Source organism: Canis lupus, chromosome 4 (genome assembly GCF_048164855.1).
Source record: "Canis lupus baileyi chromosome 4, mCanLup2.hap1, whole genome shotgun sequence".
Taxonomy (NCBI): domain Eukaryota; kingdom Metazoa; phylum Chordata; class Mammalia; order Carnivora; family Canidae; genus Canis; species Canis lupus.
Window position 1 is genome coordinate 1099641 of NC_132841.1, and position 14375 is coordinate 1114015.

At 41.6% G+C, this 14375-nt stretch overlaps 1 pseudogene; it reads left to right on the forward strand.

Annotated features, from left to right (window-relative positions):
- Positions 1–1593: 1593 nt before the first annotated feature.
- On the forward strand, positions 1594–5612 carry LOC140631687 (interferon-induced protein with tetratricopeptide repeats 5 pseudogene; annotated as a pseudogene).
- The last annotated feature ends 8763 nt before the right edge of the window (positions 5613–14375 follow it).

Consider the following 14375-nt stretch of genomic DNA (forward strand, 5'->3'; position numbering starts at 1 on the left):
ATGGAAAACACCCTGCACTGTAACCCTGACCATGCTTTTTCCCCACAGCACCATCTGCCGCACAATGCTTTATCTGATCTTTATTATTTTTATCTACTCCCTCTAGAAATTAATTCCATGAAAACATTTCTCATTGCTATATTGCCGGTGTTTGGCACAACACTTGGCTCTTAGCAGTTCAATATACTCTGTTGAATCAATGAATGAATGATCAAAGTTGAAGGGGACAAAAATTTTAGCATATGGGTATTTGGCATTTTCTGCTTAGACTCTCAACACCACCTCTATCTTCATTAGAAGCATATTAAATGGAACACCTGGGTGGCTCAGTGGTTGAGCACCTGCCTTTGGCTCAGGGCATGATCCCAGATTCCGGGATGGAGTCCCACTTTGGGCTTCCCTCGGTGAGCCTGCTTCTTCCTCTGCCTGTGTCTCTGCCTTTCTCTGTGTGTCTCTCATGAATAAAATAAAATCTTTTTAAGAAAGTGTATTAAACAAGGCACAGTTGGCAAGGGCACAGAAGGCGAGCAGTGTTATACAGCTCTAGATAGTTGTATAAATCTTTCAGCAAAGCCTTTCAGCACACAGCCATTAAATTTTATTTTATTTATTTATTTATTTATTTATTTATTTATTTATTTATTTATTTATTTATTTATGATAGGCACACAGTGAGAGAGAGAGAGAGGCAGAGACACAGGCAGAGGGAGAAGCAGGCTCCATGCACCGGGAGCCCGACGTGGGATTCGATCCCGGATCTCCAGGATCGCGCCCTGGGCCAAAGGCAGGCGCTAAACCGCTGCGCCACCCAGGGATCCCCAGCCATTAAATTTTAAAATGTATATTCATTTTGACTCCAAACTTTCTCTAACTTTACCCAACGGGAATAATGACATGGGTGGGATGTATAGTAGCGCACCTGTGTTGTTTGTTGAATCAAGATGGGAAGCAGGGACTTCTTTCTGCTTAGGATGCAGAGAGATATAAAGAGCATCGCTGCAGCCCTTACAACAAAAATAACGCAGAACAATCTATTGTCCTTCTTTTTAAAAACAATTTTTTTTTTTTATTTATTCATGAGGGACACAGAGAGAAGCAGAGACAGAAAGGAGAAGCATGCTCCTCACAGGGAGCCTGATGCAGACTCAATCCTCAACCCCTGAGCCACCCAGGCGTCCCTCCTTTTTTTTTTTTTTAAGATTCTATTTATTGGGGAGAGAGAGGGAGGGTGGGCGCACGAGCAGGGGAAGGGGCAGAAGGAGAGGATGAAGCAGAGTCCCCACTGAGCAGGGAGCCCCAGGCTCAATCCCAGGACCCCAAGAGCATGGCCTGAACGGAAGGCAGAGGCTAAATGACTGAGCCACCCAGGCGCACCTCTCCTGTCATTTTATTATTAAAAAAAAAAAAAAAAAAAAAGGGTCGATTGAGTGGCACGCATAGTCGGCGAGTTAGGTGAATGCCCAGACCCACGTCCAGAGGCCCCGCTGCAAATCCCACAGCGAACCACCCTCGGTTCCGCAGACTCTTCTCCACGCTCTTACAGAAGTTTCTGTTTCCTGGAGGGGACGCGCCTAGTCCGGACGCAGAGTCACTATGTCGTTTCCTTACCCTTGGGCGCACACAGCCGCCCTCCCGCCCCAGCTCCCCCACCCGCCTCGTGCCCGCCGCAGCTCCTACCCCGCCCCCGCTCGGCAGCCAGCCCGGGCTCCCCATCCTGGGCAGAAGGCCGCCTCCCAGGACCCCCCACCCCCACCACCAGGAGGTGAGGATTGTCTGCATTTCTGCTTCCTGACTGCCTCACCACCAACAACAAAACAAAAAAAAAACAAATAAAACTAGTAATATGAATCAGGATTTTGTCCATTGCAGACAGTAGAAACCTAATTCAAACTCGCTTAAATCAAGTTATTTCTTTAAGTTAATAGAGGTTCAGGGGTAGACAGGGTGATCCAGGCAAGACTGTTAAGGCATTGTCATGAGCATTCTATTCTGTCCTTCTCCTGCCAAAGCTCTGTTGTCCACTCTGTTAGATTCCTTCTCAGGAAGGCTGTCCCCAAGTTTGGAAAGATTGTCCACTGGCAAATCCAACCTTATATTCTACTAGTTTAAAATTTTTAGAAGGAAGAGACTTAGCTCTAGCAAAAGTCCCATTTCAGCAAAATACTTCAATTGGACTATCTCTGAATCAATCACTGGGACCAGGAATGGCTGGAATACCTTGTGCCTTGCCAGACTGGAGTGAACGGTGAACAGCCCATGTCAAATCATGTGGACTGAGAGTGGAGGGAAACGATGTTCCAGAAATGAAATCCAAGAGAAGGGATCCTCACCAAATGGAAGCTGTAGATGTCCACAGCCCTGGGCTGTATACATTTCCTGAGTCAATTCTATGGACCTTGGCTGCAATGCTGAGTTCTAACTGCCCGTTTACTTATAGGCTCTATATGAGCAGGGCCGTGTCTCCATCAGGGTTCCATCCCCAGGGTTGTTTAGAAGATCTTGCACATAGAAGGCTGCCCATAATGAAGAAATATCTCCTGTCCCTTCCTTTTTCCTTCATCTAGTTTCAGAGATCATGTTTCCAGTGGGTTCTGCAGAAATTACATTGGGCCTCACACAAGGGGAGCTTGTGTGTAATATTCACTCCACAAAATATTTGTGGAGTAAATGTATTAAGGGCACTGATAAGTTCATAATAGTTGCCCACAACCCCAGAGGTCAGAAGGATGTGGCACTTACAGCAAAACCTACTGAGCTTACTCAGCCTCCTTTTGTCTTTTTCCTATCTCCTTTGAAATCTGTTACTCTTCTTATCTATCTCAAACTTATGCTTTCCCATCTCTTGATATACCTGGTTCCTGTCTGTTTCTGAGCCTTTTCTCCCTGTGGGGTTTCCTCACTCTCTCCCTCCTTCCCTTTCTTCCTCCCTCTGAAAAAATGATATATTGGTATGGCTTCTGGGTCTCCTTTGGTGTACTTCTTTTTCTTATTTTTCACTTCCCCTCTCTCTTCCTACTCACCATGCAGAAATGGGATTTGTATGTTTGTTTATGTTTTTATGTTTTTATGTTTGACTATTTATATATCTATGATTCTTAATTTTCCAGGCTAGTGAACAAAACATTTAAATTTCCCTCTGTAAAAACTGGTGGCACTGGGGGGTTAGTGACTGCCAAAAGGCAATCAATACCCTGCCATCTTTCCAGGACTTGTTTTGCAATAAGTAACAAGAACTTAATGAAAAAATCTCTTGGATATAGCTGTACACAGAGGAAACTACTACAAAGTTATAGGGGCCTAGTGTTTCAACTGTAAATTCCAATAGAAAGTCAGTTTGGTTGCTAAGCAGAGAACAATGTGTAAGGTTTAAAAATTGACGTATTTCTTCAAAAATTTAAAGACGATTTTATATTTGACAGTGAAATTCCTAAGAACCCCCTGAAGGCTATCCTGGAGTTAGAATGTCACTTTGCATGGAATTTACTTAAGACATTCTGTTTGATGTGGAAGATACAATTGGGCAGCAGCTTGAATTTTTCGCCACAGAATCCTGATTTACTCTTTATAACCTATTGGCCTGCATGAAACACTTAAAAGGCCAAATGAAGATGCCCTGGAATATTTGGACTGAGCAGAAGCCGTAATGCAGAGAAAACACTCAGACAAAAGGAAGTACGACATCTGGTCACTTGGGGAAACTATGTGTGGCTGTATTGTCACATGGACCAGCTCAAGGAAGTTCAGAAGTATTTAGACAAGATAGGGACCGTCTGTAAGAAACTGTCCAGTCCTTCTGACTATGAATTGGAGAGGCCTGAGATTGATTGTGAGAAAGGGTGGGCACTCTTGAAATTTGGAGGAAAGTATTACCAAAGGGCAAAAGCAGCTTTTGAGAAGGCTCTAGAAGCAGAACCCGATGATCTAGAATTTAACATCAGCTATGCCATCACAATATATTGGTTGGACCATTCTGACCACCACAGGCCTACACAAAGCTCTTCTTTGGGCCCACGGAGGAAGGCTGTCACCCTGAACCCAGCAAATGCCTACATTAAGGTCTGACTTGTGCCAAAGTTCCAAGATGTGTTGTGCCCAAGATTGCGAATCCGAGAAACCACCAAGGAGCCAACGCCAATGCAAGCACATGAGGGTTTATTTACAAGCTCGAGCTTGGGTCCAAGTATACTCCATACAGCAGAGCAGGGACTTGGACCCCGAGACTAAGAAGCATAGTAGTGTTATAGGGGTCCGTGGCCAATGAGATTGTAACATACGTAGAAAGTTGCACAGTCATGTCGGTCCACACGCAGGTGGCCAATTGAATTAGGATTCACCCTACAGTGACCATTTGAACTAGCCTATTATTCTGGTTAGAATTGGTGCACAGGTTTGGCGGGCAAAAGAGGGGTTTTCATTCGTTGGCGGTTAAAGGTCAGAGGTCCCGCATTCCTATGTGTGCTGGTTTCTGATAAGGGTGTGCTTAATAGCTAAACTAGGGTGAGGGAGTGCCTTAAACAACAGGCAGGTCATGTGGGGGGTTTTACATGAGATGGCGGGTGTAGCACAAAATGGAGTTAGTCCTGCTCTGCTTGTCCAGGGGTAGGGGATTTTTGTTAAATTTCCTGGGTCCCACAGATGTACATGCAGAAGCTGAAGTGGAAAGGTTTATTGAAGAAATCCTGGACCAGATATCTTCCCAACCTTACGTCCTTTGTTACACAGCCAAATTCTACAGGAGAAAAAATTCCTGGGACAACGCTCTGGAACTTTTGAAAAAAGGTCTTGAAAGTGACACCAAGGTCTTCATTCCTGCATCACCAGATGGGACTTTACCAGAGGGCACAAATGATCCAAATCAAAGGCCACGGGCAACAGACCCGTGGGAGGATAAATGGAGAGTGGATAGGCTTCTTACAATGTTGCTCTCTCATTTCAGAGTAGCTGTGCAACAAGACTCCACCTTTGCATTTGTTTACACAGACCTGGCCAACATGTATGCTGAGGGAGTCCAGGATAGCAAAGCTGAAGAAGTCTTCCAGAAAGCCCTTCAACTGGAGAACATAACTGATGATCACAAACATCAGCTCTACTACTACTATGGCCACTTTTAGGAATTCTACTGTAAATCAGAAAGTACTGCCATCCACCATTATTTAGAGGCCTTGAAGATCAGAGACTGCTCATCCCTCTGTACCAAACTGACCAGTGCTCTGAAGACACTGGCTGGGAAGAGACTTGGTCACAATGCTTCAGACCTGCAGAGTTTATGAGCCCTGGGTTTTGTTTACAAGGTGGAGGGAGAAGAGAGACAAGCTGCTGAGTACTGAGTGGGCCCTAAGGATAGACCCAGAAAATGCAGTGTCTTGGGTTCTCCGTGAGCTTCAACTTTCTATTTAAATACATACTCTGGGGGGTGGGGTGGTGGTGGGGAACCTGGGTGGCTCAGTGGTTGAGCATCTGGCTTTGGCTCAGGTTGTGATCTGAGGGATTGGTGTGGGATTGGGTCCCACATCAGGCTCCCCGCAGGGAGCCCGCTTCTCCCTCTGCCTGTGTCTCTGCCTCTCTATATATGTCTCTCATGAATATATAAGTAAAATCTTTTTAAAAAATGAGCAGATTGAAAAGCTGGGGAAAATGATAAATGAATGGGTACAGTATATGTCCTCGTTCTACCTCCATAGATTACCAAGGTTTCAGTGATTTGGTTTTGGGTTTGGACTGGGTGGTTCTCATACCCCCAGTTTCTGGCCTCTGGTTAATTTCTTCAGCATTCCAAAGTTACTTCTGTGTAGCTTTTTCTTTTGCCTAAAAGTTTCAGACTTATTTTCCTGTAGATCTTCCAGGAAGAGTTCAGCCCTGTTTTTGGTTTGCATATCCACCTTGAAGGCTATACTGCTTAAGGGCTTTTAACCCCAAGGGGCTATTTAAATTGAGATGCTGCAGAAAATTGCTTCTCTAATGTTGTTTCTCTGATAATTGTCCACAATTATATTTACCACCACAGTATTAGTAGAAAAGAGTGCCTTGTGATTAGATTCTCCACACTGCCACTGCCGTAAGATTACAATGTATATTTTTTATTTATTGTTACTATTTTTAAATATCTGTTATGATTTTATTATAAAAGTGATGATTCTCATTGTAAAAATTTAAAAAACAGAAGCAAATGAATTTAAAATTTAAGAGCACTTCCCTCACCCTAACCCAATTCCACAACCCCATGGAAACCTGTTAACAATTTAATATGCAACCTTCCAGATATTTTTTCTATGCATATTCAAACATACATCCATACTGCAATGTATTTCATGAATTAATTTTTTTTTAATGTTTGTTTTACTTAACTCTCTGCTGATTTTACTAATTTCATTTGTTTATTCAAGAAGGAAGAACAGGGAAGGGAATGATCTTTACTCAGGTATTTCAGAAATTCAGGACTGATGTCCTAACCTGTCAGTAGAAACATTTGTCACATTTTGCAGCACATATTTTATTTTGTAGTAAATCATTTTCCTCCATTGGGAATGATGTTGTAATTAAAGTTATGTTCCCAAGTAGGGACTCCACAGACAATAAAATAACAATTATGGTATCTAAACAGTAATACAGCTATAAGCCTCTATATTTAAATGTTAGGCTTTAATTCATATTAAATGACTTTAAAATTCACTAGATATTAAAACATTGAAGAATTGGCTCACAAAGGATCCCTGGGTGGCGCAGCGGTTTGGCGCCTGCCTTTGGCCCAGGGCGCGATCCTGGAGACCCGAGATCAAATCCCACGTTGGGCTCCTGGTGCATGGAGCCTGCTTCTCCCTCTGCCTGTGTCTCTGCCTCTCTCTCTCTGCCTCTCTCTCTCTCTGTGTGACTATCATAAATAAATAAAAATTAAAAAAAAAAAAAGAATTGGCTCACAAGATTATGGAGGCTGAGGATCATAACCATGGTCCACTGTCCACAAGCTTTAGACCCAGGAGAGCCCATAATGTAATTCTAGTCAGACTCCAAAGGTAGAACTAGAGGTATAATGCCGTAAGCTCTAGTCCAAGTCTGAAGGCCTGCGAACCAGCAATGCCAACAGTAAAAGCTCCAGTCTAAGGAGAGAAGACCAATGTCCAGCTCACACAGCCAGATAGACAGAATTCACACTTCCTCCCTTTGTGTTCTACTCAGGCCCTCAGCAGACTGGGTGGTGCCCATCCACTCCTGGAGGGCAGTCTGCTTCCACTCATTCTCCTGAGTCAGCTGCTAATCTCTCTTGGGGACATGGTCACAGGCACCCAGAACTCATGTTTAACTAGACATCTGGGCATCCCACAGCCTGGGCAAGCTGACCCACAAAATCAACCTGTAATTGCATCCCGGGGTGAGGTGCCTGGCAGGAGCACATCACAGTGACCATGTCTATTTTCTCCACAGTGAGGTCAACAAGAATTCTCTGGAGAAAATCCTTCCACAGCTGAAGTGCCATTTCACATGGAACCTACTTAAAAAAGATGGTGTCTCACCTGATCTAGAAGATGCAGTGTGTCACCAGATTGAATTCTTAAACACTGAGTTCAAAGCTACAATGTACAACTTTTTGGCCTACATAAAACACTTAAGTGGTCACAACGAGGCAGCCCTGCAGTGCCTAAGGCAGGCTGAGGAGCTGATCCAGCAGAAGCACTCTGATCAAGCAGAAATTAGGAATCTGGTCACCTGGGGTAACTATGCCTGGGTCTACTATCACCTGGGCAGATTTGCAGATGCTCAGATTTATGTGGACAAAGTGAGACAAGTATGTGAGAAGTTTTCAAATCCATACAGTACTGAATGGTTTTTTCAGTGACCAAAACTGCCGGGGTCCTCTGCACCCCAGGTCACACTGGCAACTGTGGGCACCACTGCTGTGTGTTGACACTGGTAGCTCCTGCTCATCCTTGTTACTAACCTTCTTCTATATATGTTTTAGCTTTGCCAGTCCTTGGGTGGCGCAAAACCATATTAGGGCCTTTGCATGGTGCCCTGAAAGGGTCAGAAAGCTGGGTGCTCACCTGGCTCTTTCTTTTCTTTCCCAGCAAGACCCCTTTTTGGCTGGGAGTTCCCTGTTGGCACTGAACAGCACCAGCCAGGGCAGATGGAACCAGGGCAAAATGAAGCTGTTCCCCTCTTTTTGAAGAGTTATTCTCAGGGTATCCCAGAATTGCTTTTATTCACAAGTAAGGTGTGTAACTATTGACCTCAATTGAGGGAGGCAGGATCCCCTACTTCACCATCTTGGTGACATCACTCTCCAACAGTTTTGTATTCCATTTTGTTTGTTTGTTTAAGATTTATTTATTTATTCATGAGAGACACAGAGAGAGGCAGAGACATAGGCAGAGGGAGAAGCCAGCTCCTTGCCCGATGTGGGACTCAGTCCCGGGACTCCAGGATCACACCCTGAGCCAAAGGCAGACGCTCAACCACTGAGCCACCCAGGCGTCCCTGTGTTCCATTTTCAAATAAATAATCAACCACAAAACTAAGTCACATCCCATGATTGATAAATATATATAGAACTTACATTTTAAAAAATCTTACAAGAATCCCATAAAGTAGTTACTGCTGTCATTCACTTTATAGTGAGGGAGAAACTGAGGATTTCAGTGGTTAGTCATCTGTCTAGACACACAACTGTGTTGAGTGGTAGAGATTGGATGTGTATGCAGACCAGACTGACTGTCAAGTCCATACTCCTTGATGGTATCTCACTACAGAGGACTGAGATCCCACAGCCCCAGCTCCTATCAGACAGCCTTTAACAATTCTCCTCAGTCACAATTGCCAGCCCTATTCCCTAGCATATGCAGCTGAAGAATAGACTTTCTGAATCAAGGCTCATACATTTTATTGCATATAAAGAGCTTCCCTCAAAGGAAGTAACAGAGGCGATCACAGCTCACCTGCTTAATGCCAGTCCTCATCCTCTCCCCTATACCCTTCCCTTCACCTTGAAACAGTACTCACTTGGCACAGCCTATCCTCTGAAGGTAAGTCCCAGGCAGGCTCAAAACTATACACATTAAAACACCCAATTAAGAGCATTTGGAGATTTTGAACACTACCCACTGCAATGCAATTATAACTCTTTTTCTGCCAAATTCCACAGAATCCAAAAGAGCACAAACTTCCTTTCCAGTTCCCTGTCCAGCACCAGGCATCCAAAGGATAAAGGTTAGAGTCTCCTGCATCAGCCCACTGAGGAGGCCGGAGACCACATAGAACTGCACATGTGCAAAGGGCTGTGCCTTACCTTCCCGGTGTCATCAGAGGTCCCATTATTTACAGTTCAGTGTCCATAAGTCTCTATGGCGTCTCCTTTAGAGATGCCCAAAACAATCTTCTCCCTGGAGGTGTTGTTTTTACAATTCTAAGGACAGGGTTTAAAAGTGGGCTTTAATCATAGCCTGTGTTTCAACTACTGACATAAAACTACCACAGACATATATATATCACAGGTACATCTATAGCATTCATGAACATAGGTAAAACGTTTAAGAAAAGCTAAAAACAGGCCAAAAATTTAAAAATGTCTTATCTATGATTATCCAGATTTCTCTTGAGTTGCAAAATATGTTTGCTTGGGAAAATTATACAAACATTAAACAAAATGAAAAAATCCTAAAAAGAAATATAATCCAAAAGAAGACCTCCTCCTCTTTAGAGTTAACTTTAAGTTAAACTCTCACATTTTTATAAAGAGTACTATGCTTTGCGACTATCTCTTTATCAAATAAGACACAGTGGAAATCTTTATTAGTAAATATATTTTAACAATATAAAATTCTTCCTTTATGTCCATGATGATAATATAGTCCAGGAGGGTTATGTGTTCAAAGAAAAATACATCTAGACATATATAAGAAATGTACAGTCCATATGAAGGAAACTACTGAACTTCAGTGAATAATAAAAGATTTGAGTAAATGGGGCACCTGGATAGCTCAGTGGTTGAGCATCTGCCTTTGGCTCAGGTTGTGATTCTGGTGTCCTGGGTTTGGGTCTTGCATCAGGCTCCCTGCAGGAAGCCTGCTTCTCCCTTTGCCTATGTCTCTGCTTCTCTGTGTCTTTCATGAAAAAAATAAATCTAAAAATCTTTTAAGAAAAGAGTTGAATAAAAAGAGGTAAAAATCATTTTCCTAAATAAGAAGATGAAGTATATTATGGTGTAACATTCCAAACAAAATCTTCACAAACTTTTGGACATTTTTTGTTCTGTTGCTAGAACAAATGTAAATTTTATTGTAGAATAGTGAGGCAGACATTTTGTGCAAAGGCAGACCGAAGCTGAACCAAAATGTCTTTTTTTTAAAGATTATTTATTTATTTATTCATGAGAGATGGGGCGGGGTGGAGGGGCACAGAGACATAGGCAAAGGGAGAAGCAGGCTCCATGCAGGGAACCTGATTTGGGACTCGATCCAGGGATTCTGGGATCATGCCATGAGCCAAAGGCTCAACCCCTGAGCCACCCAAGCATCCCCCAAAATGTCTTTAATAGCTACAATAATCTACATATTTTAGTTCTGAGTCATGAAAAAACAGCAATATATAAAGTCCTAATATCATGTAAGAATCTAGTATGTGATAATGTCACAATTTGAAAAAAGTAGAAAATAATGAGCCTCGCAGGGTAACTGATGGTGTCTCTAGACAACTAGTAAGAGTAGGTGTTTACCTCCTATATTGTAATGAATACATATCTGTAAGTATAAGTATTCTTAATTGAAATATTAAATTGTAAACTATCAAAGTTCAAAAATTATGAGTTTCATAATTTTAATATTGAAAATGCATGACACCAACAGCAGACAAAACTTGTTTAAAAGTTTGAATTTATGAAATCTTGACTTCAAAAAGAATCCTTCTGTAGACAAGTTTTAGAGGACACTGCAAATAAAGAAATGGAATCATATTGACACAGAATAATATAAAGTGAAAAAGAGCCATTATGTATAGTTCTCATTGTTGCTATAAAAAATATAGATTCTTATTACATAGAGCACATAAATCAGGAAAATATTGTAATACTCTTTTATGATCGACTGCAATAAAATGAGCACCTCAATTAAACCGAGGCTAAGAAACCAAAGGCACTGTAGGTCCTACCGCCACAGATGCCAGGGCTCTGACAGCTGCAGCCAGCCCTTGAGAGGGAAGCCAAGGAGCAATAGGCAGCAATTGGTCCAGTCGTTCCTTCTGCTCTTGCTCACTCTGCTGGACCTGATCATGTCACTAAGAGGTCTGTGTGAGGCCTTTTGAGCTCTACTCCACAGGAAACCTGTGCCCCCAGGAGCCCGAGGCCTCTCCCCCAAGCCCATTTACTGATCTCTACTTCCCTGTACATGTGGCTGCTCCAAGAACCCCAAAATACAGATCTCGGGTCCATCTGCAGCCTATCTTTTTTTGCAAGCCCAGCCTGATATAAAACAATAAAACTAGAAATTCACAAAATAAATGATAAATAAAAATAAAATGAAGCTAAGGACATTAGTCAACACTAAGGAACTGAAGATGAACAGTCAATAAATAATGTTAAACTGCTCAATGTTTCTAGAAAATCAGTTCAAGAATATTATATAAGGTTGTAAAAGTCTGTAAAAGAATAGGATTCATTATGGAAATGGGTTTAGAGAATTCACATTTCCAAACTTTGGATGAACCTGAAATTCATACAGCCTTTCTGGAGTCAATTTCATCAGAACTGAAAATGAACTTAACTTTCAATCCAGAAATTAATTTTAGAAAGAAATCCAAAGAAGAAAACTTGGAGGAGTGTAGAAAGGTATATGCCCAAAAGCCCTCCTCTACAATGTTAATTTATAATAATAAAAATACTGGAAGCCACCTAAGCAAGTTCAATAGGTTGTAAGTAAAATGGTACTGTTTTATAAGAGAGAATCCTAGGTATTCATTAAAAATAAGCATGTAAGGGCAGAAAAGCCAACAGACAAAATGTTAATCACAATATTGTGAAATGAAAAATGGGAATTTACAGTATATACATTATCCTAATCTGTGTGCGGGCATGTATGTGTATTTCCAAAAAGAATACTGAACTAGAAGCAAAACCAAATGTCAGAGACATAACTACATCCCACCTATGGGGAACGATAGGGAACAGTGTTATTTCATTAATATTCACATATAAGTAAAACTGAAGAACACATTTCAGAGAATGTTAAGTCTATGACTCCTGTGGTATATAAAAGTCATTTCATTTATATTTTCTAAGCATTATTACCTCTTCATCATTACATACTAAACTAACAACATGCTGTTTCATGGGTAAGTTTTTCACAGCCTTCCCTAGTATCTACTCTTCTAAAGTTACTGAGGTTAGGGTATGTTTTTCGTCACAACCACTAACATTGACAGTTTTTAAACTTTTGGATACACCTTAGAGGAATTTCTAAATGTTTTAAAGTATAATAACACAGAGTATTTGCACAAATCACCATATCATCTGGGAAAGAAAACTCCAAAAAATATTAACAATAATAGTTGTTGATAGGCTATTAAGAATTACATGGTTTATTTCTCCTTAGTAGCAATTACAAATAGAGTTTGCAAATCATTGGGCATAACAGTTTTAAAGTGGCCTCTAATTCCAGAAACAACATATTATTTGGAAATGGTAATGTATACTTTTGCTCACAACATAGAATTTTAATATTTTGACAGTATTTCTGATTTGCCAAAGTCAAATGCCCAGAAGAGTTTGGTTTATTATAAATTCTCCATAGGTAAACAAATATGGTTAAAATGCACAGGAAAAGGCCGAGGACACATGCTGAATTAAAAACCAATAGTTATTTTAGGAGAGGCAACTACTGAGTAGCAAGGGTGAAGACGACTCATCTGTTACATTCAAGTAGTTCTAAACTCCCCTCCTGTTCTCTGAGGATGTGAACTACTTTTGGGGGGTTAGACAAGCGAGAATTTTTGGCCTGTGTGTCACTACAAGTAAGCTGAAAATAAGGCCCGTTCTTTCTGATGGGGATAACTATTCCTATTTTGTATATGAGGAAACTGAACCAGAGAGGATGAACCATCCAAACTATGGACTCCAGACACAGTGGAGCAGGCAAGATATCATCACTTTCCCACCTCCCCAAGTATCTGAGGAGACCTTGCTCTTCTAAGAAGACATCTCGGTTCCTCGTGGTCTGAAAGAGGAGCCTGGAGATGTGTAGAGTCTAAAAGGAGGAGCAGGTGGGGAAGAGAGAGGAGGCAGAAATTATGTAGTGTCCCACCACTGAGTGGCACGTCAAGATTCAGTGGAAATAAGGGAAATCAAAATAGCATAAGCCTTCCCCAGAAACACAGAGGTAGAAGGGGTAGGGCAAGCACAGCTACAGCTGCAATTTCCTGCAGGGAGCAGCAAGGTGGTTGAGGGCATGGGTTGGAACTTTCCAGAGGCTATGGCTCTACCTTTTCTTGCCAAGTATAAGGCTGGATATCAAGTGACAGGGCACACTGGGAAAGGGCGGGGGGCAAGTTTCATATAGAGAACCGTGGGCCCAATTCCCAAGACAGGTTCTAGGGAGTTTATCAGGAAACAATTTCCAGGCAGTGGAATGTAAATCACTTAGTCAATTCAGAAAGCCATACCTATGACCCAGTAATTCCTTTTCTGATTTTGCACTTGAGCATTGGTTTTTAAAATCTGGAAGATGACCCATTCACTGGCTGTGGCATCAGTTTGGTGTATGGGGGCAAACATTTCTCTTAACAGAATGTGGTACAATACAAAATAAAATGTCAAAGTGCAGGTAATTAGGGTGCTGTTTCAGAAGCAAAATCATAGGTACGTAAAACTGTTGGTTACACATCTACATGTATCACTCACACATGCACAATGCACTTACCAGATAACCAAATGGCTCCCTCCCACCATTCTATCCTTCCCCATGACGTCATTCCCTCTCTATGCTATGTAGAATCAGACTTTCTGACAACTGTTCCTATCTTTATTTTACTTTACAGCACTTATCCCCATTGTCTTCTCTGTTGCAGACATAATTTCTTGATAGGACTTCTGGCAGCAACAAGGACACAAACTATCTGGTCAGGATGACTTGTGAAAAATATTCTAGGATGGGTTCTCATTAGCCTATTTTGTAACAAATGATGACTCCTGGTTCAATACACATGTGGAGCCAGGAAGAGATGATATCATCTGGGATAAATGTCAACTCTTGTGTTCACAAGGACAGGTTATGCTACTGAAGAATATAGAAAATTTGCCTTGAGTAGATAAAAAGCAACAGCCACTACACATAATATTTAAGTACATGTTAAAAATGCCCTATTGAGCAGACAATGAAAAGGGTAAATTAATCAAACAA